The sequence below is a fragment of the Fukomys damarensis genome, unplaced genomic scaffold, assembly GCF_012274545.1.
Source record: "Fukomys damarensis isolate Sample0158 unplaced genomic scaffold, DMR_v1.0_HiC HiC_scaffold_17, whole genome shotgun sequence".
Taxonomy (NCBI): domain Eukaryota; kingdom Metazoa; phylum Chordata; class Mammalia; order Rodentia; family Bathyergidae; genus Fukomys; species Fukomys damarensis.
The window spans coordinates 2,420,766-2,435,713 of record NW_022900929.1 but is presented as its reverse complement, the minus strand read 5'-3'; the positions used below and the strand labels follow the sequence as shown (position 1 = coordinate 2,435,713).

The window sequence follows — 14,948 nt, the reverse complement described above, 5'->3', positions numbered from 1 at the left end:
CAGAGGAGGCTGAGGTGGCACGTGGACCTCCAGAACAGCATATTCACACAGCAGAAGCCCACCACAGGACTTGGACGGTGAGAGATGCCAAGGGGTTGAGTGACAGGCTCACAGGGATGGCTGGGCAGCAAGAAGCCTTCTGAGGCAGGAATGCTGGGATGAGGAGGATGCTACAGAGTCAAGACTGGATCCAGGGTATCTTGGCATGGCTCAAAAACAAAGCCAGAACTGACCTGTGCCTGGAGTCAGTGAGGCCTGAGCCTGTGCAGCAGAGGGAGGGTAGCCAAGGCCAGGCCTGGCTCTCCCACAGAGAGACCCTCCCTGGAAGAAGCAAAGCCTTAGGGTTCTGCTGTCTGAGTGGCCCGTAGCCTGCGCATGTCTTCGAGCTCGCCTCAGCTTCTCAGCTGGCCCATCTTCACCCATGGCCTCCGCCTCCTCTGGGCTTTCAGGACTCTGGGCCAGGCTGTCAGGCCCAGACACAGTTCCCAGCGTTTTGGTGCTGTGCTCCTGAAGTTTGACTCAGGGCGCTGATTCTCTTATCCCTCCGTTCCTCCTGGGAGGTGGCCATTTGCTGGTCAGGGCCCCGCTCCTCCTGCTCTATCTTGTCAAGCTTGGGCAGGGCCTGGCATTCTACCTCTCCCCGACTCAGCTGCTGCCTCCAGAGACTTTTTGTGCATCCCCAGTAGTCACAGGGCAGAGGAGTCCATAAGGCTGTGTTTGGTGGACTTGAGGGTGGACTTGGGCAGGGGACGGAGGGCCACACCAGGGCCCCGTGGAGCCTGTGCTCCACCTTGACACTGCCCTGGCCCCAGCACTTCTCTCACTTCCTCCACTTGGCTCTGCAGTTCTGGAACCAGACCTGTGTCCTGTCTTCTGGAAGTTCTGTTTTCATGGCCAGCATCTCCCGGACACAGATGACTGGGTAGTGGGCCTCACTGAGTTCCTTCTCTAGCTCTTCTAGCTGTGTCACCACTCCATCCGTTTCTTGGTCTGTTTAAAACTGATTGGGACATTTTTTGGTCACTGGAGGAAATATCTTCAGAATCCACCAGAGCTGGCCACATGGCTGGTGTCCAGCAGCCCTGATGCTCTTCCCAGTGGCTGCAAGTGAAGGCTCTGTCCCTTATATTATTTTAAAATATTATTTTAGAAATCAACATAAAATTCACATAATATGAACTGAAGGTGTAGTTCAATTGTAAAGCCCTTGCGTAGCAAGCATGCATGAAGCCCTGGGTTCCATCGTAAGGACCAGAAAAAAAACTCACCTAGCATGAATTAACCATTTTAGACAACTTAGTGACATTTAACATATTTATAATGTTGTGCAACCATGACCTCTGTCTAGTTCCAAAGCACTTATTACCCTAAGCTGGATGTGGTGGTGCATACCTGTCATCCCAGACTTGGAAGGCTGAGGCCATGAGTTTAAGGTCAGTCTGGGCTACATGGTAGGTTCAAGACCAGCTGGAAGTACACAGTGAGACCCTGCCTCAAACAAACAAACAACAACAACAAAACCCAAAACACTTTCTACCTTAAAAGGAAGTTTATACCCATTAAGTAGTTGCTCACCATATACATAACTGAGTTTTTTCTATGGGTTTTTGTTCGTTTTGAGACAGGATCTCACCAATTCAAGCTGACCTTGAGCTCATGTAGCACAGGCTGACCTTGAACTTGGTCAGCCTATAAGCTTGTACCACCATACTCGGCTTTTTGTTTTGTGGTTTGTTTTTGTTTTTGTTTTTTGGTACTGGGGATCGAACTCAGGACCCTGAACTTGTGAGGCAGGCAGGACGACACTGAGCTAAATCCCTGCCCCCCTTTTTATTCTTTTTCTGAGACAGGGTCTCACTATATAGTTGAAGCTGCCCTTGAACCAATTGTGTAGCCCATGCTGGCCTGAAATTTGCAGTTATCGTCCTGCCTCAGTCTCCTGAGCGCTGGAATTATAAGCATGTGCTACCAGCCTGGCTTCTATGAATTCTCTTATTCAGAATAGTTCATACAAATGAATCATACAACATGAAACTTTTTTGTCTGGCTTATTTCATTGGCATGTGTTTAACATCCATTCACATGGGATGTGTCAATGCTTCAATTTTTTCTAGAGTTGAATACTATTCTATTGTGTGGATATGCAACAGTTTTAGTTTGTGTGTGTGCCATACTCAGCTACATTCCCAGCGTTTTTTTTTTTTTTTTTTTTTTTTTTGAGGCAGAGTCTGGCTAAATCAATAAGTTGCCCAGGCTGAACTCAAACTTGTGATCGTCCTGCCTCAGTCTCTGAGTGCTAGGATTACAGGTGTGCACCATCATGCCCAGCTTAATTTGTTTAATTCTTCATCTGTAAATAGACATTTGGGCTGATTCCTGCCAGACCGATGGGCCCAATTGGCCCTGGGAACTGGTGGAATACCAGCAATTGTCATAACTGAAATGCCCTAGTATGAATATGAATTTCACTGAAATTCCTAGGTGGATGGCTTGTAAAGGATTACACTTTGGGGACTTGTATTCTTGCGGGTTATGCTTTTGTATTTGACATTTGAAAGACTTTGTGTTCCTTTAATATCGGAAAATTCCATAAGGTCATTGTCATTTAGTCAGCTGCCTAGTGGTGTATTCCAAACCATGCAAAATATTTGTTTTCTTTGGAGCGGACTCTGACTCCCATTGTGTAAATGGTACCAGTGGCTCTCAAGCTGCCTGTTCATAAGAATCATTGGGGATACTTAACAGAAGTGCAGAAGGCTTAGTCCCAGCCCCAGATTGCCTGTTTTGTTTTGTTTTTTTTTTCAGCTTTAATTGAGTTTATTGGTACATTTTAGGGATACAGTACAGTTACATTCATTGTTGGGATTTTGTACCTCTACATGACAAGTCTTGATTCTCATTTTTTCCCCTTACCTCTGCCCTCCCTTCACCCCCTTCTCCCCTCCCCATCTACAAACATTTTATTTTCATCTTTTCATTCTCTCACATTTTTTTCTTTTCCCTTTTTACTCTTCCCCTACCCATCCCACCTTCCCTACACCTTTAGCTCCTTTCTTCCCACCAGATTGCCTGTTTTAAAAAGGCTGGGTGAACCCCAGCAATCTGCATCATTTGGACACCCCAAGTAGTTTATCAACTATACTTTGTGAAATGACAGATATGTCTTGAGCCACCTAATAAGTCTATCAGATTGGACAATGGAACTATTTATTTATTTATCTGAGATAGGGTCTCACTACATAGTCCAGGCTAGCCTTGAACTCACTATACATACTTGAGCTCATTGTGTAGCCTAAATGGCTTGAACTCACGATGAACCTCCTGCCTCAGCCTCCCAAGTACTGGAATTATTGGTATGTACCACCATGCCTGGCTGGAACTATTTCTCTCTCTCTCTCTCTCTCTCTCTCTCTCTCCTCACCCCTCCTTCCCTCTCTCTTTCTCTCCCTCTCTTTTTGTACCAGGGATTGAATTCAGGACCTTGCATTTGCCAGGCAGGCATAGTGCCACTGAGCTACATTCCCCAGCCCTGGAACTATTTTTCTTTAAACAGAAATTTGAAGATATGTTGAAAATAATTAAGTAAAATCTCAAAGAACAATAGCTGGGTGTGTACTTATAGGCGTGCATGAGGCTCTGAATTCAATCCCCAGAACTGTCCCCCAAGATGCCGAAGAACATATCACCATAAAATAAAATAAATAATAAGTAGGGCCGGGGATTTGGCTCAGTGGTTCTGCCGCCTGCCTTGCAAGCTCAAGGGCCTGAGTTCGATTCTCAGTATCCCCCCATAAATAAATAATAAATATAATAATAAAATATCATTCTCTTATACATTCAGGACCTTAGTGCCACAATGAAAGCATTCACTTGGAAACACCAGCAAGTTCCCACCATATTTCATGCTCCATTTATGTTTAGTGTTAATCTTCCTGAAGTACAGGGTTGTTCAGTAATTTAGAAGCCAAGACAACTCTCAAGTTTAACAGCCCTCATGTTTTTAACTGAAAAATTAGTAACGTGAACTAACAACCTATTACATTTTTATACAGTTTCCTTAATAGCCTATAATCCCATCCCAGCTTTCTTCCCGGAGCCTCCCATTCTTGCTGTAGGTTAAATGCAGAAGAAAGGGACTCCAAGTTTCAAGCTTCCATCAACACTGGGAACAGAGCTGGTATCTTTTCTTTGCTACTTTGTTAAAATTAATCTTACACTCTCTGCAAAATCTCCTGATCCCTCTTGTGACTCAGATTAAAAATCAAAGTTCCAACAGTGTGTCTGTGCCGCTGTTCTCCTGTTCTCTAACTGCAGAACTCTAGCTACATCAGCCTCCTGCCCTTGCAGAAGGCCAGGCAAGGGCCCAGGACTGCTGTGGGCTGAGATCTCTGCCCTGGGGCCCCCTCTTTGGGCTGATTTTACCTGGAATCTCACAGACCACACCTTCATCCTTTCAATCCTTTGTGCTTAGTCAGCTTCTTTTAAAAAAGAAATAAATACCTGAGGTATAGTGTATTTGTCAAGTTAGGGCACTGGCATGATTTCCCAACTTCTATTTGTTGCTGTTGTTTGAGACATGTCTCACTGTGTAGTTCAAGTTGGCCGTGAACGTGGCCATCCTCTTGGCCCAGACTCCTGTGTGCTGGGAGTACAGGTTCACATCACCATGCCCAGCTCCATGTTTAAATTTTTCTGTTTTTTTGGAGACAGGGGCTTGCTAGTCACTAAATTGCCCAGGATGGGCTGGAACTTTTGAGCCTCCTGCCTCAACCTCTCAGAGTGCTGGGTTTCAGTCTTTCACCATGCCCTGCTCCACAATATTTTAAATAGCAAAGTAAAGTGAAAATTTTTCAGCCCTGTAAGGCAGAGATCTTGTCTCTCCAGAATAATTTTCTGTTCTTCTGGATAAGAGAGGCATGTGAATGGAATGAGCTCGGTCCCAAGATTCTTCACAGTTGCACAATAATTTGTAATTATTCTAGCTCCAAAGAGCCCTTTCAAAAACCCTCCTTGCAGCTACATATGAAAGAAATCACAAAAACGATTGGCTTCTCTATTTAAAATGGTGATATTGTTCACATGGCTCCTCTTGCAACCCTGATCCTCTTTACAATTTTATGTATATCCAGTGAGCTGGGTGGTGATGGTGCACTCCTGTAATCCGAGCACTTGGGGAGATTGATGCAGGAAGATTACTATAAATTTGAGGCCAGCCTGGGCTACACGGTGAGCTCAAGCCCTGTACACATTCATTCACTCTCTGAATATAATATTTATTCTGTGCCTATGTGGTAGGCCCTGGGCCAGATGTGGATACAAGGGTGGGCAAAACCAGACCCTGTCCTTGTGTTTATGGGCTGTAATCAAGGACACAGACATTAGCTAGGTGTGATGGTACATTTCTGTAATTCCAGCACTCAGGAGGCTGAGGCATGAATTTGAGATCAGCCTGGGCTACACAGTGAATTCAAGGCCAGGCCTGAACTACACAGGGAGACCCTGTCTAAAAAAAAAAAAAAAGAAAAGAAAAGAGGAAATAGATATTAATCAAACAATCACTTCTTATTAAAGACGGCCATGATAGAGTAATTTTCCTCTACTCTCTTCCTATATCTTTCACACAAGGCTCAGCCCACCCCCAACCCCCAGTGACAGGAATGTAGCTAAAATACCCTCACTAAGCCTCCACTTCCTCATCTGTGAATGGGAGAATCCTTGCCTCACGGTCATGGTAGGATGAGAGGAGCTCAGCCCAGTGGCTAAGAGAGAGTGGATGGCGTAGGAAAACGGTGGATGATTGTGGCAGATTGGACTGAACACAGGGGGCACAGCAGTCTCTGTCCCACACGCTCCTTTAGGATCTTGTCATCCCATCAGAGATGGGTCTAATCCACCCACCACCTTAAATCTGGACTATTCACTTATAGCCTTTACAATATGACATAACAACATTTGACATTTTCCCCCAAGGTTGAGTCAATGGGTCATATGAGGTGTATTAGCTTTCTCATTGCTGAGACACAATACTCACAACTTAAAGGAGGAGAGGTTTACTTGGCTCACAGTTTTCCAGTGGGTTCAGGCCCTGGCCAACTGGGTCTGAGGCAGAAACAACATAGTGGAAGGACCTAGTGGAGGAAGACTGCTCATCCCTGGCAGCTAGGAAGCAAAGTGAAGAGAGGAGCCAGAAACAAGAATACATCCTTCCACATCAGGCCTCTCTAGTGACCCACCTCTTCTGACCAGGCCCTACCTCCTAACAGCACATTCAGTCCTGGACACTGAGTACAGCACCCCCACTGTCCAATCATCTTCCAAAAGCCTCACAACTAAATACATAAGACTTTTGGGGGAATATTTACTTACTTATTTATTTTTTTATACAATGTCTCATTTTGTAGTTCAGGCCGGCCTTGAACTTGAGGTGATCCACCTGCCTCAGCCTCCCAAGTGCTGGGATTACAGGCTACCATGCCTAGGGCAACCTTTTAGATCTACACCATTACACAAGCTATGTGGCTGTGTCCTGTTTGGTGGGACACTGCTGGGAACTGAGCTGTCTCTATGTACAAACCCTCACATGAAGCTAGCATACTTTGAGGGAACCCAGGCCATAGGCGGAGGCCCCAAACAGGTGTCCTGGTAGACAGCCAGGTGGAGATCCTAGCTGAAAATCAGCATCAGTTGCCAGATGAAAAGCCTGCAAAGGACACCCTCACCCCTCTCAGGTCTCCCTTCCTAGGCTTTGCATCTTCCCAACTGAAGCCTCAAACATCAAGGAGCAGGACAAGCTGTCCTTGGTGGGTGCTCAGTGTTAACTTCTGACCCACAAATATATCACCCTAATAAAACAGCTGTTTCATGCCAGAGGTTTGGGAATGGTCAGAGAACAGTAGTACTTAGCATAGTGCTGCTGCTGCATGCCAGCTCTTTTTACAATTTTTAATTTTGGAACTAAGTTGCTACATTGAACTTGAGATCTTCCTGTTTCAACCTTCCAGATTGCTGAGATTTCAGGCACGCACCACCATGTTTGACTTTGGCAGGAGCATTTTAGGAGACTTTTTGATTTTGTTTTGGGTACCGGGGATTGAACTCAGGTCCTTGTGCTTGTGAGGCAGGCGGCAGCACCACTGGGCTAAATACCTGGCCTGGCAGAAGCATTTTAAAGGACATTGCTCTTTGTAGGTTGCTTTTGACTGATGATTTGGAATATAAAAACTTGATTTTTTTACTCCTTATACAGTATGTGGCTATGGTCACTTTGGAAGACATTGTACATCTTTATATTAAATGGAAAGAACAAACAAAAAAGCCTGTTCAAAGTAGGAACATGGAAAAGACAACTTTTAAAAATGTCCATTAGCCAGTAAGTTTTGCCTGGAATGTGGCTACTTGCTGCTGTCGTGTTGTAGAGCTCGGCTCTCCTGAATAAAGCTGAGAATTTTCATGTTGAAAGGCACTTCCTTCTGTTATTTGATCGCCTTCCTGGTTTTGTCTAATCTCACCCAGATTACAGTCATATTTCATGGTCTTTTTAATGTGTGTATTAAAATATCAAGTGCAGAGTCTTTGTTCCTTGGTCTTGACTTTTTGTGCACTCAGACATATTTTGGGACTCTGACAAAGAAGAATGTTTGCTTAAAATATTTTTTAATGTCTTGAAACCAACAATGTCTTGTTCAGCTTCTAAAATTTTCCTGCCTTCTGATGAGGCATTTTATTTATTTAGAGAGTATTCTGTTTTAATTAAGCCTTTCTGAAGAGATGATCCCTTTTTTCTTTCTCCCTTAAAAGTCATTTATATTTATAATATTCATAAACTAAGTTATTAGCAAAGGCAAACTTTTAGCTGCAGAGTGGCCGTGTCATCTAAATTTGGTGGGTAGAAAAGAGAATCAGGCCAGGCTGAGCCAAAACATGATGGCCAATGAAGACACTGGAAACACATATAGATGTGCTGTTTAAGAAGTGTTTTTCCTTAAATGTTGAGTACTTATTGTTTTGTCAAACAGTTTCTCATCGCTGAAATAAAACAAAACAAAAATATGCTCAAGGTGTTCGCTATAGAGGCCTTAGTGTTTTGGGTTTTTTTTTTTCAGTACTGAGTCCAGAATAGGGCCTTTACACTGAACTACACCTGCAGCTGCCTCCCCTTCTTTTGAGACTCTCACTATATAGTTCATGGCCTTGAAGTCATGGCAGTCCTCCTTCCTCAGCCTTCTGAGTGCTGGGATTACAGGGGTATACCACTACCCCTAGCACCAGCCCTCTTTTTATTTTGAGACAGGATTTTGCTAAAGTGCTCAAGCTGGGCTTAATTTGGGATTTTCCTACCTAGGTCTCCCAGGGTAGTGGGATTACATGCATGTACTACTACCACACCTGGCTTTTTAAAAATTAAAATATTGTTATTTAATTGAAAAATTTTTGAGTGCTGAGGATTGAACCCCAGGCCTCACTAGACTTATATTCTACCAATGAGCTAGCTATACCATCATCACCCTACCCCTCTGTTTTATTTTGTGATACTGCCTGCTCTGGAGATGGGAGAAAGCTACCATGGAAACTTCAATTATTTCTTTGTTCAGTTAATTTGCACATGCAAATTAAAGTTTACTTTTCTCAATATTGTAATATAGGTCCACAGAGTAGAATATATAGACAATACAGAAAAATAGAGATGGGGCTAGGGTTATAACTCAGTGCGAGAGCACTTGCCTAGAATGCACAAAGTTTTGGGTTCAGTCCTTAGCACAGAAGGAGGGAGAGAGAAAAACAGACACAGAGAGAAAGAAATTGAGAGAGAAGGAGAGCTTAAAGACATCTATAGACCTCTAACCAAAAGTCAATCCATGTTTTTATTTTGGTAATATTTTATGCATAGATTTTTCTCTTATATGATTAAGATCATATCCCATGTACCTTTTTAATCCTGCTTTTTAACAAGTTTTATTTATTTTTTGTTTTTTGTTTGCAGTAACAGAAATTGAACCCAGGAGTGCTCTACCTCTGAGATAAATTCCTAGCTCTTTTTAGTTTCAGTTGGTCTTTTGTTTGTTTGTTTGTTTGTTTTGTTTTTTGAGACAGGGCCTCACTTTGTAGTTAAGTCTAAACTTGAACTCACTATATAGCCCAGGCTGGCCTCGAAGTTGTAATGATCCTCCTGTCTCAGCCTCTTGAGTGCTGGAATTATAGGTATGTGCCACCATACTTGGCTCCCTAAGTAAACTAAAAGTTTCTTTACTTTGAGACAGGGTTTTGATAAGTTGCCCTTTTGAGACTTGAACTTCTTATCCCAAATGCTGGGATTACAATTGTATGCCACCATGCTTGGCTTTAAGATGAATTTTTAGAAGGATGAGTACTAGGTGCAAAAACATGCACATTTTAAAGGCTTTTTTAAAAGATAGTGTCAGGTTAGGGGTTTGGTTCAGGGGCACAGTATTTGTCTAGCACACTTGAGGCACTGGATTCAATCCCCAACACCCCTCCTCCCAAAATAAATGATAATTTTGATTTGTTCTCCCCAATGGGTTTTATAAATCTCATTCATGGAATCTGTGTATCAACTTGTGTAAGTAACCTGTTTATATTCAGCTTTAGTGACAAACACCATAAAGACTAAACACACTGAGATCTGAAATGTAGCTACTCTTATAAATTATCTCACAGATGGACTTTTTCTGGCATACTGTTGAGTTTCCACAGTAGACAGATAATCCAGATGTAGCCTCTCTGGCCTTCACTTGAATATTTTCTGCGATGGATGCTCACATAGTTTGTGGACAATTGCATCATTTGACATTCCTTTCTCTGGAGCAAAACAAATTATCTATCTATCATCTATTTATTTGATGGTACTGAGGTTTGAACCCAGGGCCTTCACACAGAACTGCATCCCCAGCCCTTTTTAAATTTTTAATCTTGACATAGAGTTTTGCCAGTTTGCTAAGTTACCAGGCTCTGCTTGAACTTGTGATCCTCTGGCCTCAGCCTTCCAGAGTTCTGGGATTACAGGTGTGAGGTATCACAAAGTAAAGGTTCAGAGCTGGATGTGTCCAGTGCTTAGGAAGCTGAGGCAGGAGGATAATGAGTTTGAGGTTACAGCCACATAGGAGACCTTATCCCAAAAACAAACAAACAAACAAACAGGACAGGGGACTTAGCTCAGTGGTGCTGCAGCCTGCCTTGCAAGTAAGGTCCTGAGTTTGATCTCTGGTACCCCAAACAAAAAAACAAACAAACAAAAACAAAGTAGAAGTTCAGATAAGGATTCCAGGTAGAGGGAAGGACTGAGCTGCACTTCCAAGCTGTTGTGTTGACTAAGCAAAGGAAAGGGGAGACATGTTTGTGGCAGAAGAAATATCCCCAGTAACACACTGCGTGTGCACTTACAGAGTCCACGCCACGGGGCTGCTGGGCAGGCTGTGGCATGGTCATCAGGACTGAGCTGTGGCCTCGCAGTACAGCCCAGCCTACTGCCTCCTCCGTTCAGTCCTTATGCAGTCAGTGGCGTTTCCTGGCCTGAGAGACACAGCCCCTCCTCCGCTCCTTGCTTTGGGTTTTCTCCAAATCACTTTGTTTTCAATCTTTCAGAACAGGTAAATTAAAAGGTCTATAATTAAATGTGTCAATTATCAAATATCACACCTAAATGAACAGTTCTTGCCAAGGTGCAGAAAGTGCACAGTGCTTCAGGATCCACCGAGGCTCAGACTCACGTGGAAGATGGAAATGAAATGGAACTTCTCATGTCCTAAATACACTGTTTTTTCCCTCCCAGGATGAATACCTGGGTTTTAATGGATAAACATAAGCCAACTCTTATTTGTCACTGATGGCTGGAACAGGGCAATTCAGAAACATATTACACTGAAATGTAGCTAATATTGATACAATTTCTTCATCCATCTGAACTTTTATAAGTAGCACAGTTGGATTATTTGGAATCTGGCCCTTTTTTCTCTCTATTGTTTTTTCTTTCCTCTGGGTGTGCACAATCTGGGAACCAGGTTTTCTTTGACCAAGTAAGAAGCACTGGGAGTCTGGCATGGTGGCTAACACCTGTAATTCCGGAACTCTAGGAGGCTGAGGCAGAAGATCACAAGTTCAAGCCCAGCCTGGGCAACTTCGTGACTCATTGAGATCCTACCTAAAATAAATTAAAAAGAGAAGGGGGACTAGGGATGTAAGTCACTGTGAAGGCCCTGAATTTAACCACCAGTACAATACCAAAAGAAAAAAAAAAGCAACTGGAGAAATGCAAGAAGATGTTCCTACAAGAAACAACAGGCTGGAATTTAAATAGTAGGTGTTGGGCTGAGGTGTGACTCAGTGGTAGAGCACTTGCTTGGCAGGCACAAGGCCCTGGGCTCCATCCCCAGTACCAAAATAAATACACAGAACATTACACCTATGGTCTTCTGAAAAACAGAAAATCAATTTGATTTTTACCTCAGGCCCTACTCCAGCTCTGGGATTTCCCACTGGAAAGTAGCTCGTGCTGTTGAATCTTCTGACTCTACAAATGTGCTCTCCATCAGCAGATGACTTTGTGGACAGCTCCCCTTTGGTTTTTGTCTGAAGGAGATTGAGGTAAGGGCCAAGTGTCAAGAGGACTGTCCTCTGGGAATTCATCTTCCCTCTCTTTCCATATTCAAATTATCAGGAATTAACTTTTCCTTTTAATTCTTAGTATTTTGGCTGTGTGTGTGTGTGTGTGTGTGTGTGTGTGTGTGTGTTGGGCCAAAGCACACTTAGCTTTTTTACATTTCCTTTCATTCTAGTCACAAAATCACTCCAGCCTAAGGCCCTTCTCAGAAACCTGGCAATTAGAAGAGGAAGGATATCTATTACTAACACTTCATTTGCAGCCCTGTCATAAATAATTAACCTGAAGTTATGCTCAGAGACCTAATGCATGAGGTGCCGTTGGCAGTGCAGCCCAGGAGTTTTTTCTCTTGGGTTTTTACCCCATTCTCAAAATCCAGGAATTGGATACAGCCCCTTCCATTAGCAAGACAGCACTGTCTGCCCTGAACACTTAGAGAGGAAACCGCAGCCTAGCCACTTTCCTCTTGCATTTAAACTTGAGCATAGCTCATGGAGCTCTTGTGAGAGGCCCTGGATAGTGATGGGGATCTCATGGGCTCCCTAAGGGAAGTCTAGCTGCAGCTGCCTCTGTGTACACCGATTTTTTCCCCCTCTTTTCTTGCAGTACTGGGGATTGAACCTTGGATCTTTGCACTGAGGTACATCTCCAGCCCTTTTCTATTTTGAGATAAGATATTGCTAAGTTGCTACTTTGCCTGTCTAAGCTAAAACTTTCAATCCTTTTGGTTCAGCCACCCAGAGTGTTGGGATTATAGGCATTGTATATCGCCATGTCTGGCCACACACTGATATTTTTACAAATTAATTTTATTGGTACACTTTCAATATACATAATAATCACACTCATCACGGGGAATTTATACCTGCGTATAATATATCTTGATTCTTCTTTTATTTTCCCCATTCTCCTCCCCTCCCTCCAACCTTTCTTTCCCTCCTTATTTACAAAAGCTTTGTTTCCATTTTTCCTTTTATTTTCTTTTTTTCCCCTTTTCCTTCCTTTCCTTTCCCCTCTTCTCTCCCCTTGTTCTCCTTCCAATTTTTACTTCCTAATATAATGTCATCCATTTTGGTCCTTATTTACAGTTTTAGTTTCTCACACAAGAAAAACAATGAAATATTTAAATGTATGTGTCTGAATGATTTCACTTAAGAGTATGGTCTTGACATGCATCCATTTATCTAAAAAGTCTCAAGTCTATCCTTCTTCTTCTTTTTTTTTTTTTTGTACCAGGGGTTGAATTCGGAACCTTGCACTTGTGAGGCAGGCAGTGGAATCACTGAGCTAAATCCCTGGTCCAAGGCTATCCTTCTTCATGGCAGAGTAATACTCCATTGTATATAAAAACTACATTTTCATTATCTATTCATCTGTTGATGGGTGTCTAGACTGTTTATAAAATTTAGCTATTACAAATTGTGCTGCTAGAAGCATGGGTATGCATATATTGCTATGGTATGGTGCTTTTAACTCTTTTGTGAAGATACCAAGAAAGGGAATAGTTTGGTCAAATGCAACCTCTAGTTTCAGTTTTTTGAGGAATCTCCGTACCAATTTTCACAGTAGTTGTGCCAATTTACACACCCACCAATGGTGGAAAAGGGCTCCTTTTCCCCTAGAGCCTCATCAGCATTTGTTATTGGCTGCTTTCTTTCTTTCTTTCTTTTTCTTTTTTTTTTTTTTTTGTACCAGGGATCAAACTCCAGACCTTGTGCTTGTGAGGCAGGTGGCAGGACCACTGAGCTAAATCCCTGGTCCTTATTGGCTGATTTCTTGATGTTAGTCATTCTTTCTGGAGTGAGATGGAATCTCAGCATTGTTTTAATTTGCATCTCTTGAATGACTAGTGATGTTGAGCATATTTTCATATATTGCTATTTGTATTTCTTTATTTGAGATGTGCCTATTCAATTCAGCTGCCCATTTTTGGATTGGGTGTTTAAATTTGGAATGGTCTGATTTTTTGTGTTCTTTATATATTCTAGATAGTAGTCCTTTGTCTGGGGAACAGCTGGTAAAATTTTCTCCCCACTCTGTGGGTTGTCTCTTCACTATGTTAGTGGTTTCTTTGGCTGTGCACGCAATGATTTTGAACTGCTGTGAACCCAGGGATGATGGAAGGTGGATCCAGAAAGGCTGTGGCTACTTCAACTCAATGGAGCCCTTGGCTCAAACAGTGTGAAGAGATGAGTGGTACTGTTTGAACTGAGGTGAAATTCACACAACATAAAAGTAAAAATCTAAAACATAAAAGGGCAAATATTGTACAATTTACCTTACATGAGGTCCCTAAAGTCTTGCGATTCAGAGAGACAAAAAGTAGAGAGGTAGGTACCTGGGGAGAGGGATGAGGAATTAGTTTTATTTGTTTGTTTTGTTTTTTCTGGTACTGGGAATGGAACTCAGAACCTTGTGCTTGCCAGGCAGGCATGGCACCACTAAGCTAAATCCCTGGTCATTTAATATTTTTTTTTCAAGGAGTTAGTTTAATGGGTGCAGAATTTTAGTGTGAGAAGTTGAAAAAACTCTGGAGATGGCTGGTGATTAGAGTTGCATATTAGTGTGAAAGTACTGATGCAATGTATAGCAGTATAATAACTCTTGTTATTCTTGTATTTATTATGATGCCTTCATAACATTAAAAAATAAATGCAACTATATACCTAAAAGTAGTTAAAATGGTAAATCTTATACCAAATATTTTTATCATAATTATATACATACATTTTGAAAAATCATTTTAAAGTCTACAATTCAATGGCATTTAGTAAAAGGCAAAAGATTTATACGTTCTGAAGAGAAACCACAAGTATTTAATGGCATTTAGTACACCCCCACTCTTGTCTGTTGGTTTGTTTTTTATTTCGGTTTTTTTTTTGGTACCCGGGGATTGAACTCGGGTCCTTGTGCTTGCAAGGCAGCCACCGAACCACCGAGTTAAATCCCTGGCCCCTGTGTTTGTTTTTTAAAGAGGGTCTTGCTATGTAGTGCAGGCTGGCATTGAACTCACTGTGTAGCCCATGCTGGCCTGGAATTCGCCGTGATTCTCCTGCCTCAGACTCTGAGAGTGCTGGGATCACAGGTTGTGCCACTGAGTCTGGTACGTACCCAGCTCTACCAAGTGCCCACACATTTCCATCACCCGTGAAGGAGATGCCACACCCATTCAGCACTCACTCTTCATTCTACCCCACCTCAGCCCCAGGCAACCACCGATTTGCTTTCTGCCTTTATGGCTTTACTTATTCTGCATATTTCTTATAAATGGAATCATACAATATGTGATCTTTGTGTCTTCTGGCTCTTTCATTTAGCATTTTTTTTTTTTTTG

The 14,948-nt window shown here is 42.5% G+C and overlaps 1 pseudogene; it reads right to left on the bottom strand.

Annotated features, from left to right (window-relative positions):
- Positions 1-210: 210 nt before the first annotated feature.
- LOC104875359 lies at positions 211-1,709 on the bottom strand (annotated as a pseudogene).
- Positions 1,710-14,948: the final 13,239 nt, after the last annotated feature.